General features: G+C 50.9%; 1 protein-coding gene and 1 long non-coding RNA gene across 4 annotated transcripts in view; one reads left to right on the top strand and one right to left on the bottom strand.

Moving 5' to 3' along the window:
- The window catches only part of ANXA5 (annexin A5), a 980,312-nt gene that overhangs the window by 84,654 nt on the left and 878,795 nt on the right, over positions 1 to 16,863 (bottom strand). The window lies entirely within an intron of this gene.
- LOC146862379 (uncharacterized) overlaps positions 1 to 16,863 on the top strand; it is a 357,116-nt gene that overhangs the window by 134,696 nt on the left and 205,557 nt on the right. The gene's annotated exons all lie outside the window — the stretch shown is intronic.

Genomic DNA, 16,863 nt, shown 5'->3' with positions numbered 1-16,863 from the left:
TTTAAAACTGGACATGCTTTACATTTGTGGATGCACACAGACCGCACATAAGGACGGCTGCATAATTTGTAATCAGTAGTAGTTGCACACAATATATCTCTTAATGCAAACAATACATCTCTTAACACAGCTGTTTGCTGCCATTTATGAACAACAAACTGTCACAAGGCAAAGTAACATTCCTAATGTGCATTGTTGAAGGCAAACAATCTGACATTAATGGACTAACGCTTTGAAATTGCATTTGCGCCTGACTAGATTTGTCGGTTATCTCCAATCACAAAACATGAATGTAAGAAACTGGCTCTACATATACTACACCAAAAAGAGGTATAGTGTGTATAGAGTCCAAGTGTCCCCAGAGGTAGGCAGAAGTTAAAGTTCGATAGAAGCTTACTCTCTAATACTGGTAGCTTGGTCGAGCAGTAAGGCAGTATCAGAGGACAGTGTTAGGCATTTGATGTACACACAGTCAGCAAATGAATTCACACACTCAAGAACTGAACTCTAGGCCAATGGTTTTTGTATAAAATATACTGTTTATTTTTAGAACCAAGCAAGCCTGGCACAGGTAAGCATGAAATACTTTTCAGTAATAAGATTCTGGATATAGAACAGTTTGAAAATGCAATAGAAATTGTACTTTGTTTGATTTACAGGGGAGCAGTAGTATGCAACACTTCGCAAATGCAGTACATTGAAATGAATAGGCTTTTTCGGTAAGTTACAGGTAAGTTACTTTTCACGTTACTTTTCTAACTCAGTGCTGGATACCTAGATTCAGCACTGGGACATTTCCTGCAAACACGTTTTGGTTATTTGTGCGATTTTTAAAGATTATTTTTAGATTTCGAAACTCCACACTTAGGATAACATTGACACTTTCTACAAAATATTTTTATGGGAGGAAAGCAGGCTAACTGTTCACAGGTAAGTAAACGACTGTGGGAGTTAAGGTTCTGGGGTTACACTCAGGGGTCCCCCAAGGTCAGTGATGCACTGTTGTTGCACCCTCAGCGGCACTAGGGCCGCCGGGTGCAGTGTGTTGAGGCCCAATGTTATCCAATAGGGGATAGTGGGCCTCCGGTTGGTGGATGCTGGCAAGCAGGCCACTGGGTTGTCGGAGCAAAGCTCCTAGGGTTACGGTCAGGGCTAATGGGGAAACAAAGTAGCACAAAAGGTGCACCCTCAGCGGCACTGGGGCGGCTGGGTGCAGAGTGCTGTTTAGACGTCGGGCACCCTGTTTTCTATGGAGATCCTCTGGTTTGCAAAAGTACTGCAGGCAGGGAGACAAAGGCTTTCTGGGTGCGACCACCACTTGGAGAGGTAAGTTGGGAAGTTAAGGGTTGGCTAGGCACCATCTGTTTGGGTGCACAAGGCCGTGGGGCGTCGGGTGCAGGGGTGCCTTGTCTTCTTACCAGCTCCTGGTCGCGGTTGGGGGGGCCTTCTGGATTTAGGCTGCAGGCAGGTCAGGGGTTGCCGGATCTCGGGTCGGGATTGCCGGGGTGACCACCTCGTGGCGTTTTTCCACTCGAGCTCGGGCCAGGTTCGGCGGGTGAAGTGTGGGCTGGATTTGCGGTCTCTGGCTGGCACCAAAAGCTACAGTTTGAACAAGTTCGGTGTTCACTGGAGATTCAGTCTTTGAAGTGAATGCAGGCAGGTCCTCCGGGGTTATGAGGTTGCTGGCTGCAGGACACACCGGGATTTCGCAGGAGCAGGGTCGAGGGGAGACAGGCCTGTAGGGCTGGGGCCAAGCCAGTGGGCATCGTCCTCTTGTTAGCTCTGCACAGCTCCTCGTCCTTATCTTCTTTCTCGTCGTTTCTGGATCTGAGGAAGTTAGGTTCAGGGTGCCCCCTAAATACTAAATTTAGTGGCCTTACAGGTAGGTAATGGGCAGGGACCAATGGGTCACTTCCCTGGAGTGGATACACCCACTATTCTGCCACTCTCCAGTGGGAGGGGGGGCAGGAGCCTGTCCCTGGTTGGCTGGATCCCCCATCCTCAAGATGGCGGGGACTCTAGGTTGTGCTTCACTTCGCCTCCCCCACCTCAGGGGTGGAGTTAGCAGGGGAGGGCACACACCTCTTCCTCTCTTGTTTTTCCCGCCGGTTCTCCCGCCCAAAGTGGGGGTTGAACCAGTGGGGACCAGTTGCTGAAAGCAGCAAATGGTCTAGAGTGGCTCACAAAGCATGCCTTTGAAGCTTCTCCTTCGTGAACCCTGCCCATCCTGGGGGAGGAAGCTTGAAACCTCATCCCAGGATGTGCATCGTTTCAGGTCCCCGAGAGCAGCAGCTCTCGACCCAGGGGTCCAGAAACATGTCTGGTGGTGGCAGCCTAGGCAGCCACTCAGTCAGGTCACTAGAAGTTGGTCGAGTTTCAGGGGGCATCTATAAGATGCCCTCTGTCGTGCATTTTACATTAAATCCCACACTGGCATCAGTGTGGGTTTAATGTGCTGAGAAGTTTGATACCAAACTTCCCAGTCTTTAGTGTAGCCATTAGGGTGCTGTGGAGTTCGTAATGACAAACTCCCAGCACCATATACTCTCAATGGCAGCACTGCACTTACAGTGCCCAGGGATGGACTTGGGCACTGTAGGGGTACAGGGCTCATGCACCTGTACCCTCACCACTGGCATAGAGCACACAGCTAGAGTGGTGACTGATGTTTGACAGGGCAGTGGTTTGTGGGCATGGCACACAGGGTGTGCCATGGCGACTCTTCACTTTGTTCTGCACCAAGGCACATAGCCTGCAAAGGCAGTGTGTGTGTGTTGTCTGGGTACAGTGCCTCTAAGGGTGGCACAGTAAGTGCTGCAGCCCTTAGGGGCCTTCTCTGGTCACAGTGCCCTGGGTACCTGTGGTACGACTTACTAGGGGCTGACATGTGGCCAGAGATGCCAATTGGGTTTAGGCTTCAATGCAGTTTTAAGGAAGGAAAATAGGCTATGGGTACCTGATGAGCAGGAGCCCAGGGCACACTCAAAGTACATCAGCAATTCAGCAAAATGTGGGGGCATACAATGCAAGAAGAGGGCACCTTCTCACAATGAACTCAAGCACTCATCAAAAATACATTCACATCATTAGCAAGTTGTGTTTTGGTGAAGGTTCTGAAAGTTCTGCCATTTGTCCTCAAGGCCTCCCTGGTTGGCACAGGCACTCTTTCAAATGAATTCCCAAATATGCTTTTATTCTTAATGAATAACTTAAAATTGCATTTATGCCCTACTTTTTAGGAGAATATCCATTTTGTTTGTTTTCACGCACACAATATGATTGTACACAACCACGAAGTAAAGTGAATAAACAGCATTACCCAAATTAGTTTTAAATTAAAATATTTCTCTTCTGGGCAGAGGAAATGGTGCGTCTTTACGCTGCATGCAGTTATGAATTCCGTTAACGTGCTTTGAGGTGAGGCACGGATCCAGTCGGCACGCAAGCACGAAAAAATGAAAAACTTTGAGTATGTTGACAATTATGGTGTGCATTCTGCCATCTCCAAGTTGCATTAATTGAATTAATTCTTACCTCACCCCGGCAGTTTGCACCCAACATAGAACGATTTAATTGGATTACCATCAAACAGTAACATCAACACGAGATAGGTGGTGTTCTATTCATGATAAAGGAATGAGTCAACTGTGGGTGGTTTATTTGGGCCTACGGTCGTAAAGAAGTTACTTACCTTCGGTAACGCTTTTTCTGGTGGATACAGTATCTGCCTGTGGATTCTTCACCTTGTGAATATCCCCTGCGCCAGCATTCCACGGAATTTTTTTCCCAGCTCTCTACGCCGACGTGGACGTCATAATACTTCGGCTCCGCTCGTGACTCCGTATGACGTCACCGGAGCCATAAGAGAGCCACGTCGGCGTGATGACATCAGTTCCACCCATTTTTTCCATGCCTTCGAGGCGAACAGGTGGACCAACGACAGATGCAAAGTATACACAGTATACAATATTCGAACAAATACAAAAGGAAAGCTAAAGAATATAAGCATTTCCTATAAGTGCATCAGATTGAAAGACACCACAATGTAAAACAACATGTCAAACAAGTCATCCTTTAAGGTATACAAAGGTGGACAACGGGGAGGCGGGTGGGCCAGTGAGGAATCCACAAGCAGATACAGTATCCACCAGAAAAAGCGTTACCGAAGGTAAGTAACTTGTTCTTCTGATGGATACATCTGCCAGTGGATTCCTCACCTTGTGAATAGATTCCCACAGCAGTCCCCACTCCCGGAGGAGGGTGTCCACCCTTCTATACCAGCAAGTCCTGAAGGACGGAATGAGCAAAGTGTCTGTCCCTCCTCACCTCAGTGTCCAAGCAATGATGTTTTGCGAAGGTGTGACGGGAGGCCCAAGTTGCCGCCCTACAAATGTCCTCCACAGGAACGCCCCTAGACAAAGCAGAAGTGGAAGACTTTGCTCTAGTGGAATGAGCCCTTAAACACTCTGGAGGTTCCTTACCAGCCAAAGAGTAGCAAATCTTGATGCACAAGACAATCCATCTGGAAAGGGTGCGCTTGTGCACCGCTCGACCTTTCCTGCAGCCAACAAAGCCCACGAAGAACTGGTCATCAACTCTGAAGTCTTTAGTCCTGTCAAGATAGAAGCTCACCGCCCTCTTAGGGTCCAAGCGGTGAAGTCTCTCCTCCTCCTTGTAAGGGTGAGGGGGAGGATAGAAGGAAGGAAGGGTAATGGACTGCCCCAGATGGAAGGGAGTTACCACCTTAGGCAGAAATGCAGCCCTGGTCCTGAGTACCATTTTTTCAGCATGAATGGTCAAAAACTGGGGTTTCGAACTTAGAGCTTGAAGCTCACTTACCCTCCTTGCCGAGGTGATTGCAATGAGAAAAACCGTCTTAGAAGACAACAATATCAAGGGACACTTGTGTAAGGGCTGAAGGGAGAACCCATAAGATAAGTCAAGACAAGGTTTAAGTCCCATTGAGGCACAATAAAGGGAGTAGGAGGAAACCTGTTTGTGAGGCCCTTAAGAAAACGAAGAACAATAGGTGATGTGAATAATGACGGCTGATCCGGCAAGCAAAGGAAAGCCGACAAAGCCGATAAGTATCCCTTTACAGTGGCCACAGTAAAGCCTTGCTGAGCAAGAGAAAGGGCAAACTGCAGAATGTCAGATAAACGAGCCTTCAAAGGATCAACTGACTTCTCTCCACACCAGAGAACAAATTTAGACCACCTATAGGAATAGATCTATTTGGTGGAATGACGTCTGGCAGACAAAATTACATCTACCACATCAGATGGGAGAGAAAAAGAATTCAGGTTGCCCCGTTCAATCTCCAGGCATGAAAGTGTAAGCTCTGGAGGTGGGGGTGTAGAACCTGTCCCTCCGATTGCGAGAGGAGGTCTGCCCTCAGAGGAAGACGGAGCGGAGGGCACGAGGAGAGGTGGAGAAGATCTGTGTACCACACCCTTCTTGGCCAATCCGGGGCGATCAATATGACTTGGGCAATGCGTAAAGGAGTCGTGAGCTCCAACTCAACTGAAACGCGTCCCCCAACGCTCCCTGCATCGGATACTGGAGACCGCAGAATGACGGGCAGTGAGCGTTCTCGTGAGTGGCGAACAGGTCCACCCGAGGAGTTCCCCACGTCCGAAAGATGTGACGAACCACCTCCGGATGGAGCCTCCACTCGTGTTCTGCGGAGAACTGCCGACAGACGGTCTGCACGCACGTTCAGCGTCCCGGCCAGATGATTTGCCATCAGACAAATCTGATGATCCTGACCCCAGGACCATAGACGCAGGGCCTCTCTGCAGAGACAAAGAAACCCCACTCCTCCCTGTTTGTTGACATACCACATCGCGGTAGTGTTGTCCGTCAGGACCTGAACAGACAGACCGCGAAGTGAAGGGAGGAAGGCCTGGAGTGCTAAACGAATCGCCCGCAATTCCAGAAGGTTGATGAGAAGCAACCTTTCCTCTGGAGACCAAAGACCCCTGATCTCCAGATCCCCCAGATGAGCACCGGTGAAGAAGGAAGCGGCGTTTACGTCCTCGGCGCCGATAGATGCCAAGATGGCATCGCTGGAAAAAAAGGCATGAAAGGGGCCTGCGGATAGACTTGCGGCACCCCCAAATTGAATGCCATTGGACCCATCGGACCCGCAGGTGCACCAGTGGTGTACATGGCTCTTGAAAATACCCCGTACATAGCATTTAAATAATGCGAGGGGTCCTGACCGGGTCCAGGGAATGCAGGGTACTGGTCAGGCATCACCGGCCTCGGGCCAACCGGTGGAATAAGCGGCGTCGCAGGATCACCCGGTACTTTAAGTTCCTCAACCAGCGCTGGAGACGGAGCCGGAGATGAAACCGGAGCCAGAGATGGAACCGGAGCCGGAGATGGAACCGGAGCCGGAGATGGAACCGGAGCCGGAGATGGAACCGGAGCCGGAGATGGAACCGGAGCCGGAGATGGAACCGGAGCCGGAGATGGAACCGGAGCCAGAGATGGAACCGGAGCCAGAGATGGAACCGGAGCCAGAGATGGAACCGGAGCCGGAGATGGAACCGGAGCCGGAGATGGAACCGGAGCCGGAGATGGAACCGGAGCCGGAGATGGAACCGGAGCCGGAGATGGAACCGGAGCCAGAGATGGAACCGGAGCCAGAGATGGAACCGGAGCCAGAGATGGAACCGGAGCCAGAGATGGAACCGGAGCCGGAGATGGAACCGGAGCCGGAGATGGAACCGGAGCCGGAGATGGAACCGGAGCCGGAGATGGAACTGGAGAAGAAGGACCAGGAGGCGAATCCGGAACGGGTGAAGGAAACAGAGTCCTTTCGGGTTCGAGTTGGTGACTTCGACTTCGGAGCCGAACTCTTGTCAGAGTGATGTCGAGAAGAATGCCTCCTCCTCTTCTTGTGCTTCTTGGATCGTGAAGCATGCCCCGAAGTCGATTTCGACGCTGACCTCGACCTCGACCTCCTTCTTCCTCTCTTCTCCTTTTTCATCCTAGCGATGAAGAGTTTCGCCTCCCTTTCTTTCAGAGCCTTAGAGCTCATCTTGCGACAGCAAGAACAACCCTCCACATCATGGTCAGACGACAAACACCACAACACAGTCGTCATGTGGATCCGTGATCGACATGTGTTTGCCACATTCACGACAGGGCTTGAAGCCCGATTTCTTTGTTACATCTTCTTCGAAAGAGAAACAGAGAAACCCAGAAGAAACACAAAGTAACAGTGAAGCTACCAACAGCGATTCCCGAAATCCGTTTGCGTCGACGGCGCGGAAAAAAGGGAACTGACGTCATCACGCCGACGAGGTCTTCTTATGGAGCCGGTGACGTCAGCGGAGTCGCGAGCGGAGCCGTGCCTTTGACGTAGTCTTCGGCTCCATCGGCGTGGACTGCTACAAAAGTTTCCGAATGTTGCTGGCGCAGGGGATATTCACTAGGTGAGGAATCCACTGGCAGATGATGTATCCATCAGAAGAAAGTCCTTCGTTCTGTCCACATAAAAGCTCACAGCTCTATTTGGGTCCAATCACTGAAGTCTTTCCTCCTCCTTGGAAGGATGAGGAGGTGGATAAAACACAGGGAGAGTAACGGACTGCCCCAGATGAAAGGGAGTAACTACCTTAGGTAGGAAAGCAGCCCTGGTCCTAAGAACCATCCTTTCAGCATGTAAGGTTAAAAACGGGGGTTTTGAACTAAGAGCTTGAAGCTCACTCACCCTCCTTGCCGAGGTTATGGCTACAAGAAAGACAGTCTTAAAAGACAACAGCCTCAAAGGACAACTATGAAGGGGCTCAAAAGGAGACCCCATCAAAAAAGTCAGAACAAGATTAAGGTCTCAACGCCGGCTTTACAAAAGGAGTAGGTGGAAACCTGTTAGTAAGGCCTTTGATTAATCTTAGTACAATAGGAGATTTAAATAAAGACGGCTGATCTGGAAGACATAGAAAAGCCGATAAGGCCAATAAATAGCCCTGGACTATAGCCAAAGCACAGCCCTGCTGAGCCATGGAAAGAGCAAACTGAAGCACATTAGAAAGATGGGCTTTTAAAGGGTCAATGGACCTCTCTCCACACCATTTAACAAACTTAGACCACCTACATGAGTAAATGGACTTGGTGGAGTGTCGCCTGGCCGATAAAATAACATCCACCACATCAGGCGGGAGAGAGAAGGAACTCCGGTTGCCCTGTTCAATCTCCAGGCAAGAAGGTGCAGGCTCTAGAGGTGGGGGTGAAGAACCTGCCCCTCCGATTGCAAGAGGAGGTCTGCCCTGAGAGGGAGAGGAGGGTGTGATGAAAGGTGAAGTAGATCTGTGTACCACACCCTTCTTGGCCAATCCGGAGCGACCAAAAAAACTTGGGCCCGGTCTTGGCGAATTTTCCTCAGAACCCGAGGAATCAAGGGTATGGGAGGAAACGCGTAAAGGAGATGTGAGCTCCAACTCAACTGAAACGTGTCCCCCAACGTCCCCTGCAACTGAAACTGGAGACTGCAGAATGACGGGCAATGCACGTTCTCGCGGGTGGCAATTAGGTCTATCCGAGGAGCCCCCCACGTCCGAAAGACGTGACGAACCACCTTCGGATGAAGCCTCCACTCGTGGTCGGCGGAGAACTGCCGACTGACACTGTCCGCACGTACGTTCAGCACCCCGGCCAGATGATTCGCCATCAAGCAAATACGATGATCCTGAGCCCAGGACCAGAGCCGTAACGCTTCTCTGCAGAGACGATACAACCCTACTCCTCCCTGCTTGTTGACATACCACATCGCGGTAGTGTTGTCCGTCAGGACTTGAACCGACTGACCGTGAAGGGAAGGGAGAAAGGCCTTGAGCGCCAAACGTATCGCCCACAATTCCAGAAGATTGATGTGAGACAATCTTTCCTCTGGAGACCAAAGACCCTTGATCTCCAGATCCCCCAGATGAGCACCCACCCTAGGGTGGAGGCATCCGTTATCACTGGCCACCGATGGAGGAAGATGAAAGGGCTTTCCTTGAGACAGATTGCCACCCACGCTCCACCAAGACAGATCCGCTGCAGCTTCTCTGGAGATCCTGATCGATCCTGATCGATCCTGATCGATCCTGAGATCTCCGTTGTGATACCGTTGTGCTGATACCACTGCCTGCGGAGGCACCACTGGAGTGCCCTCATGTGCCAGCTTGCATGGTTGACCAAAAGAATGCAGGAGGTGAACAGACCAAGCAGGCAAAGTACCTTCAGAACTGCTACAACCGCTCCATTGTGGAATAAAGGGACCATTTCCTGAATGTCGAGAATTTTTTGAGGAGGAGGAAATGCTCGACACACAGTAGTGTCCAGTACTGCCCCTATGAACAGGTTGCGCTGAGAGGGCACCAGGTGAGATTTGGGCACATTGATCGAAAAACCTAAGTCGAATAACAGTTCAGATGTTACATGCAGATGATGTTGCACCATCTCTGGGGACTCTGCTTTCAGAAGCCAGTCGTCCAGTTAGGGGAAAACCGGAATCCCCGACCTCCTGAGATGAGCAGCCACACTACCATCACCTTCGTGAAGACTCGAGGTGCGGTAGTAAGACCAAACGGGAGGACCGCAAACTGGTAGTGTTGCGACCCAGCCGTAAAACGGAGATACTTCCTGTGCGACTTCAGGATTGGGATGTGAAAATACGCATCTTGCAAGTTGATCGACACCATCCAGTCTCCTTGCTGCAACGCTTGAAGAACCTGTGCAAGGGTCAGCATCTTGAATTTCTCCTGCTTCAGGTAAAATTTCAAGACTCTGAGGTCCAGGATTGGACGCAATCTGCCGTCCTTTTTGGGAATCAGAAAATACCGGGAGTAGCATCCCTGACCCCTTTCCTGCTCTGGAACCACCTCTATCGCACCTTTTTGTAGCAATGAGAGAACCTCCTTTTGCAATAGAAGCAGATGGTCCTCTGAGCAAAAACCTTGGCAAGGGGGAGGAAACTCCCGAAACGGAAGGGCGTACCCATTCTCTACGAGGTTTAAAACCCAAAGGTCCGCCGTGACCGATTTCCAACCTCGTAGAAAGTGGGACACCTGACCCCCCACAGGTCTCACATGATCTAGTATGAAGCTTCATTGGGAGCAGAAGAGGCAGAAGATTAAGATGGGTTGCGGCCAGAACCCCTCCGGCTCCTTTGTCTTCCTCTATATGACCTATAGAGAGGATTCTGCTGCTGCTGTTGAGGCTGACGGAAGGTACGAAATGAAGACCTCCCAAATCCTCTATACTTTCTGAAGCCAAATCCCTTAGCCGGAGTCTGCAAACCTAAAGACTTTGCAGTAACCCTGCTATCTTTAAACCTCTAAGACGGAATCGGCTTTTTCCCCAAACAGCTTTTCTCCATCAAAAAGCAAATCAACTAACGTGGCCTGAACATCAGCAGAGAAGCCGGAAGAACGAAGCCAAGCTTGTCTCCTAGTGGCTATCGAAGACCCCTTAATTCTAGCCACAGAATCAGCCGTGTCTAGGCCCGGCTGAATAACCTGCCTTGCAGCAGCTTGAGTGTCTGTTACAACCTCCATAAAAGAGGCCTTCTCCTCTTCAGGCAGCTTAGGGGCTAACAGCTTCACCGAGTCCATCAGGGCATGAACGTAGCGCCCCAATGAGAAAGTTGCATTAGTCGATTTAAGAGCCATGCTTCCAGAAGAAAAGACCTTTTTGGTTGATTGTTCTGTCGTTTTAGAATCCCTATCAGCTGGTGCTTGAGGGAAGGCGCCTGAAGATTGCTTCGAGCAAGAAGCTTGCACCACAAGGCTCTCTGGTGAGGGGTGAGAAGAAAGGAAGCTCGGATCCCCCGGAGCCACTCTATACCTCCTTGCCACTTGTCTGGATAGTGCAGGCGAAGAAAGTGGCTTGCGCCAAACGTCAATCACCGGCTCTAAAATAGCCTCATTAAAGGGCAACAAGGACTTAAAGTTAAAAGGTTTGGCTTATACTCTGCAGAGGGCAACTGTAAGTCCAACAACTCTGCAGCCTTTCTGATAGCTGAATGATAAGGGGCCAACTCTTGTGGAGGAGAAGACCTAGCAGAAAGCTCCCATTCCGGAGTAGTATCCATTAGCATCCTGAATGCCTTCAAACTCATCAGTTGATTCACCAACCTCACTTTCCTCCACTTCCTCCCTATATCGCTCCTCCTCCAAAATCCTCTGGGCCTCTCTCCAAGAACGGATCCGAGGACACGCCGTCGGCGGCGCCGTACGGGGAGTCGGCGGAACCGAACGTGGAGACGGCGGCGCCGGTTTAGACAGCGCCGGACGCGGTGCAGATGGAGTCGGCGTTGAGGGAGGCTCCGAAGGCAAACGATCCAGACGAAGCCGGGATGGATCTCCAGACAGCACCGGGAACTGCCATGAAGGAGCCATCGGCAAGAAGGGCATAAAAGGAGCCTGAGCATAATGCTGCGGCACTCCCAAAGTGTATGCCATTGGACCCACGGGACCAGAAGGTGCGCCGGATGGGAAGGCAGTGTGAGAAGTTGGCCTGATGTATGATGTCACTAGTTATAGTGTACACCTTATATCAGTCCAAATACCCTTATGGTGATTGGTTGTAAAGTCAACCTTATAGACCAGCTATCCTAGTGGTAGCATGGACAAGAGCAGTCTTAGGCTAAACTCTGAATGGCATGTGAAGCCAGCTGTGATACCATATATAATCCCTTGAATACCAAATGAAAGGACACCACAACAGATATATATATATAAAATAAAGTGTATTTATTCTAAGCAAACCCTCAGCACTCTTTATGAGATTAGAGGTAAGTACAACACAGTCTTATTTAAGCATACATTAAGTCACACAGGTAAGTAATACAGTTAGGCCCTAGGGGCCACGCAAACCATATACTAAGTAAGTGGTATAAGAACCACTGTCACGGAAATAGAATAGGCCTAGGCCTAGGGAATCGCTGGGGCTACACTACACTAGCAACAGTTAGGAAGTGGGAGGCCCACGGGATTCGTATGCGTAATGCGTAAAAGTCACTAGCAATAGTACAGTTTAGAAATAGATAGATTTAGGACACTTCCGGAGTAGCTAGGAAGTTGAGACTTGAAACTTAGACACTAGGATAGTCACTATCCTGATGAGCACCGGAGTACCCAAGTTACCTAGCCCACAGGCTGCGGGTGCATAGGGTTGAAGTTGCGTCGGGTTTCGTCGTCGACTCCTATGGATGCCTGAAGAAAGATGCTGACAGGCAGTCAGTGAAGAGTGTCCGGTGGATCCCAAGGCTGGGATCAAGAAGAGAAGAGACCTGCAAGCAGAGGGGACAGAGTCAAGATCACTAGCCAGTGACCACGTGGAACCAGGAAGGAACCAGACGATGTCGTGAAGAGTTGCAGGTGAAGGTGGAGCTTATCGCTGCAGCCAGGAGGACCAGGAAGCGTCGAGGAGGACCAGGACCACGAGGCGAGCTGTCCCACGAAGGCTCTTGCTGTCGGCGGCGTCGAAGCTGGGCTAGGACTCACCAGGCCTTGGCAAGCGGAACCCACGAAGAACGGAGGACTTGCTTCAGGATCAGACCAGGAAGGTCTGGGGTGCTTCTTCTTTGCAGGGAAGCAGGAGCCAGTCTGGAGGAGCCAAACCAGCGCAGAAGATTTCGGGATGCGTCGTCACAAAGGCCACTAGCCAGCGGGCAAGCAACCGGACAGACGCGGCAAGCAGGAAAATGCTGAAGGGCCCCACGCAGGACTCGTTGAGTGTGGGGGGCTGGTCTTCGGTGCAGATGGTGCTTGGGGGTGGGGCTTCTCAATCCCCGGTGCACAACTTCGAGGGTACCTCAGAAGCTGCGCTTTAAGTTACTAGCCACTTTTTCCAGGTAGCCGGTCCCACGTCGCTCGTCGCCTCCACGGATCTCAGCTCTGCTGCAGATGTGGATGAGGGTCGGAGAAGTCTGAGAGTCAAGGCTCTGGTCGGGCTCTGCAGTCGGTTCCTCGGGAAACGTTCACAAAGCAAAGGGTAGTCTCTTGATGGTGCCCGTTTGCACAGGGTAGCCACTCCTTGGCCACAAGGGAGATTCTTCAGTCTTCTTCTTTCGTCGAATGTCGAAGGTCCGGAGTTTCTGTTCAAGATTGCAGGTTCAGGATAATCTAAAGTCTTGAGGCCCAACTCCCACTCTTATACTAATCTGGGGGGCTGGGATACCTGCTAGGTCACGCCTTATGGGTGGGACCTGGGAGGGGGTGGTTACACCCACTTCCCTTTGTCCAGTTTCGCGCCAGAGCTGGGGCTGGAGTGCCCCAGCACCGGTTTGAACTGGACTATGCAAGGAACACCTTGTGTGCCCCAGGCAGGTCTCATTCCTTTCAGCCCACCCTGCCCCAATACACTAAAGGCTGTCTGGGGAGGTGCCAGCACCTCCCCAAGCAGGAAACCTATTGTCCAGGCCTCCCTGGCTGGGATCACTCCCAGCTGCAGGAGGTCAGACTTGTGTCGTGGCAGCAGCATCCATTTTGTGATGCTGAGGCTTTAGTCAGAGGTTACACAGCAAAGTAGGATTTTAACATGTCTCTCCCTCTAGAAGGGAGGAATAATATCCTCATCACCAGAAATGGTATGGGGGTATTATTCCAAAGTGTTAGACACCTTACACGACATGTTTTGATACAGCCCAACCATAGTTACCATAACCGTTTAAGATTATAAGGCACTTTAAGAGTATATGGTAGGCTATATCATAGAACAGCTATAAGGACATGGTTCCGAAAGCTGCAGACAGGCTCAGCTCATGCTAGAGCACCATCTCACATGTTACCAAGCACTCTGCCTCCAGGATTGTTAAGGCCTGCCATAGGAGTGACTGATAGGTACACATGTGTCTATATATAAGGGTAGATATAGGCATACTATATCTAAGCAAGGGGTGATTACACGACCTTGCCCCAGCTGAGTGATCAGCCAGTTGTGTCATAATGGAAGGCCAGACCAGGGGTGGCATAATACATGCTGCAGCCCCTGGGAGGCCTAGGGTACACCTATGCCCTGGGTACCTAGGGTACACTGTACAGGGTCCAATAAGGTGATCCTTACCAATTGTATATGTACCTAGGGTACATGGAGTCCATTTTAAGGAGAGAGCAGACAGCCTGAGACCCTGAATGGCAGGATCTCAGGCCAACTAAGTCGAAAAACCAGCTAGACACTAGGCAACAAGTTGGGGGTAACCATAGTCAGATATCCACCTTCCTACAGGCAGCCCTTTGAAAAACCCCATACATAGCATTGAGGAAATGCATTGGATCCGCACCCGGAGTCGGGAATTGCGGGTGTGGGTTTGACCCTGGATCCAGTCGAGGAGTATCAGGAACCGGAGCTGAAGTGTCCTCCACTGGCGCCGCAGGTTCAGCTGGCACCGGGGAAAGAACTTCCACCTGATCCGGCTCGGCGTCAGAAGCTGAAGACTCCACTGGTGCCGGTGACTGCGCCAGGGATCGCGCCAGAGTCAACTTCGGCGAAGGTGTCTTCTCAGGAGACATACGAGAAGGGGAAGGAGAAGGAGAAATAACTTTCTTGCTTCGACGCCGAGGCGACGGCGACCTCGAAGCCTTACTCCTTGACGATCGGCGTCGAGAGCTATGCTTCCTCTTCTTTCTGTGTTTCTTCGACTTCGATGAATGTGAAGTTGATGACTCAGGCCTAGACTTCTCCTTCCTACCTCTCCTTTCCTTCTTCGCCTTGGCCATGAAGAGTTTCGCCTCCCTCTCCTTCAGGGCCTTGGGGTTCACCTTTCTACAGCAGGAGCAGTAATCCACATCATGGTCTGAAGAAAGGCAGCACATACAATCTTCGTGGGTGTGAGAAGTTGGTCTGATATATGCTGTCACTAGTTCTAGTGTACACCTTGTATCAGTCCAAACAACCCTTATGGTGATTGGTTGTAAAGTCAACCTTATAGACCAGCTATCCTAGTGGTAGCATAGACAAGAGCAGTCTTAGGCTAAACTCTGAATGGCATGTGAAGCCAGCTGTTATACCATATGTAATCCCTTGAATACCAAATGAAAGGACACCACACCAGGTATATATAAAAGTAGAATGTATTTATTCTAACATATACCCTCAGCACTCTTTATGAGTTCAGAGGTCTAAGTACAAACAATTTCTTAAGTAGCATATACGTTAAGTTACACAGGAAAATACAGTTAGGCCCGGGGGCCACGCAACCCATATACTAAGAAAGTGGTATAAGTACCACGTCACGAACAGGGAGTAGGCCTAGGGAATCGCTGGGGCTACACTACCCTACCAATAGTTAGGAAGTGGGAGGCCCACGGGAGGCGTGTGCAGTGTGGAAACACACACGCGGGTTACATTAAAGTCAATAGGAATGTAGTAGTTAGAAATAGGGAGAATAAGGACACTTCCGAAGTAACTAGGAGGAAGCAACTAAAGACTTAGACACTTGGATAGTCAATATCCACTGGAGCACCGGAGTACTCGCTTTACCTCACCCACAGGAGACGGGTGCATAGGTGTGAAGATGTGTCGGGTTTCGTCGCTGGATCCTATGGATGCCTGAAGAACAGATGCTGGCAGGCGGCCAGGAGGAAGATGTCCGGTGGGCCCAAGGATGGATCTTGAAGAAAGAACACCTGCAAGCAGAGGGAACAAAGTCTGGGTCACTAGCCAGTGACCGTGTGGAACCAGGAAGGAACCAGGCGATGTCGTGCAGAACACAGGTGATGTCTTGAAGCTTGTCTCTGCAGCTGCGTGGACTAGGAGGCGTCGAGGACAGCCAGAACCAGGGTACGAGCTGTCCCACGAAGGATCTTGCTGATGGCGGAGTCGAGGTCCTGATTGGAGTCAACAAGCCTAGGCAAAGGCAACCCACGCGGAAATGGAAATTCGCTTCAGGTGCAGACCAGGAAGGTCTGAGGTGCTTCTCTTTCACAGAGAAGCAAGGGCCAGTCGGGAGGAGCCAAACGAGCGGTGGAAAGTTAAGGGTTCGTCGTCACTGAGGCTACTCGCCAACGGGCCAGCCACCGGACAGACGCGTCGAGCAGGAAAATGCAGAAGGACCCCACGTGGAGTGTGGAGTGTGAGCTACTCGCCAATTTTCCCAGGTAGCCGGTCCCACGTCTCTCGTCACCTCCACGGGTCTCAGCTCGGCTGTGGATGTGGATCAGGGTCGGAGAAGTCTGGAGGTCAAGGCGCTGGTCGGGCTCTGCAGTCGGTTCCTCGTAGAACTTGGGCAAAGCAAATGGCAGGTCGCTTGATGGTGCCTGTTTTCACAGGGTGGCCACTCCTTGGCCACAAGGGAGATTCTTCAGTCTTCTTGTTGTCGAATGTCGAAGGTCTAGAGTTTCGTGTCTAGTTTCAGTTCAGGATAATCCAAAATCCTAGAGACTCAGCTCCCACTCTTATACTAATCTGGGGGGCTGGATTACCTGCTAGGTCCCTCTTATGGGTGGGACCAGGGAGGGGGGTGGTTACACCCTCTTCCCTTTGTCCAGTTTCGTGCCAGGGCTGGGGTTGGAGTGCCCCAGCACCGGTTTGAACCGTGCTATGCATGGGACACCTTGTGTGCCCCAGGCAGTATCGTTTCTTTCATCGCTCCCTGCCCCAATACACTAAATCCTGTCTGGGGTGGTGCTAGCACCTCCCAAGGCAGGAAACCTATTGTCCAAGCCTCCCTCGCTGGAAGGACTCCCAGCAGCAGGAGGTCAGACTTGTGTCTGTGGCAGCAGCATCCATTTTGTGATGCTGGGGCTCTGGTTAACTTTAACCGGGTAAGTAGGATTTTAACATGTCTTCTCCCTCTAGAAGGGGGGAATACGATCCTCATCGCCAGAAATGGTGTGGGGGTAGTATCCCAAAGTGTTAGACACCTTA

This window comes from Triturus cristatus, chromosome 2_2 (genome assembly GCF_964204655.1).
Source record: "Triturus cristatus chromosome 2_2, aTriCri1.1, whole genome shotgun sequence".
In the NCBI taxonomy this organism is placed as follows: Eukaryota; Metazoa; Chordata; class Amphibia; order Caudata; family Salamandridae; genus Triturus; species Triturus cristatus.
This window is presented reverse-complemented; position numbering and strand designations above follow the sequence as displayed.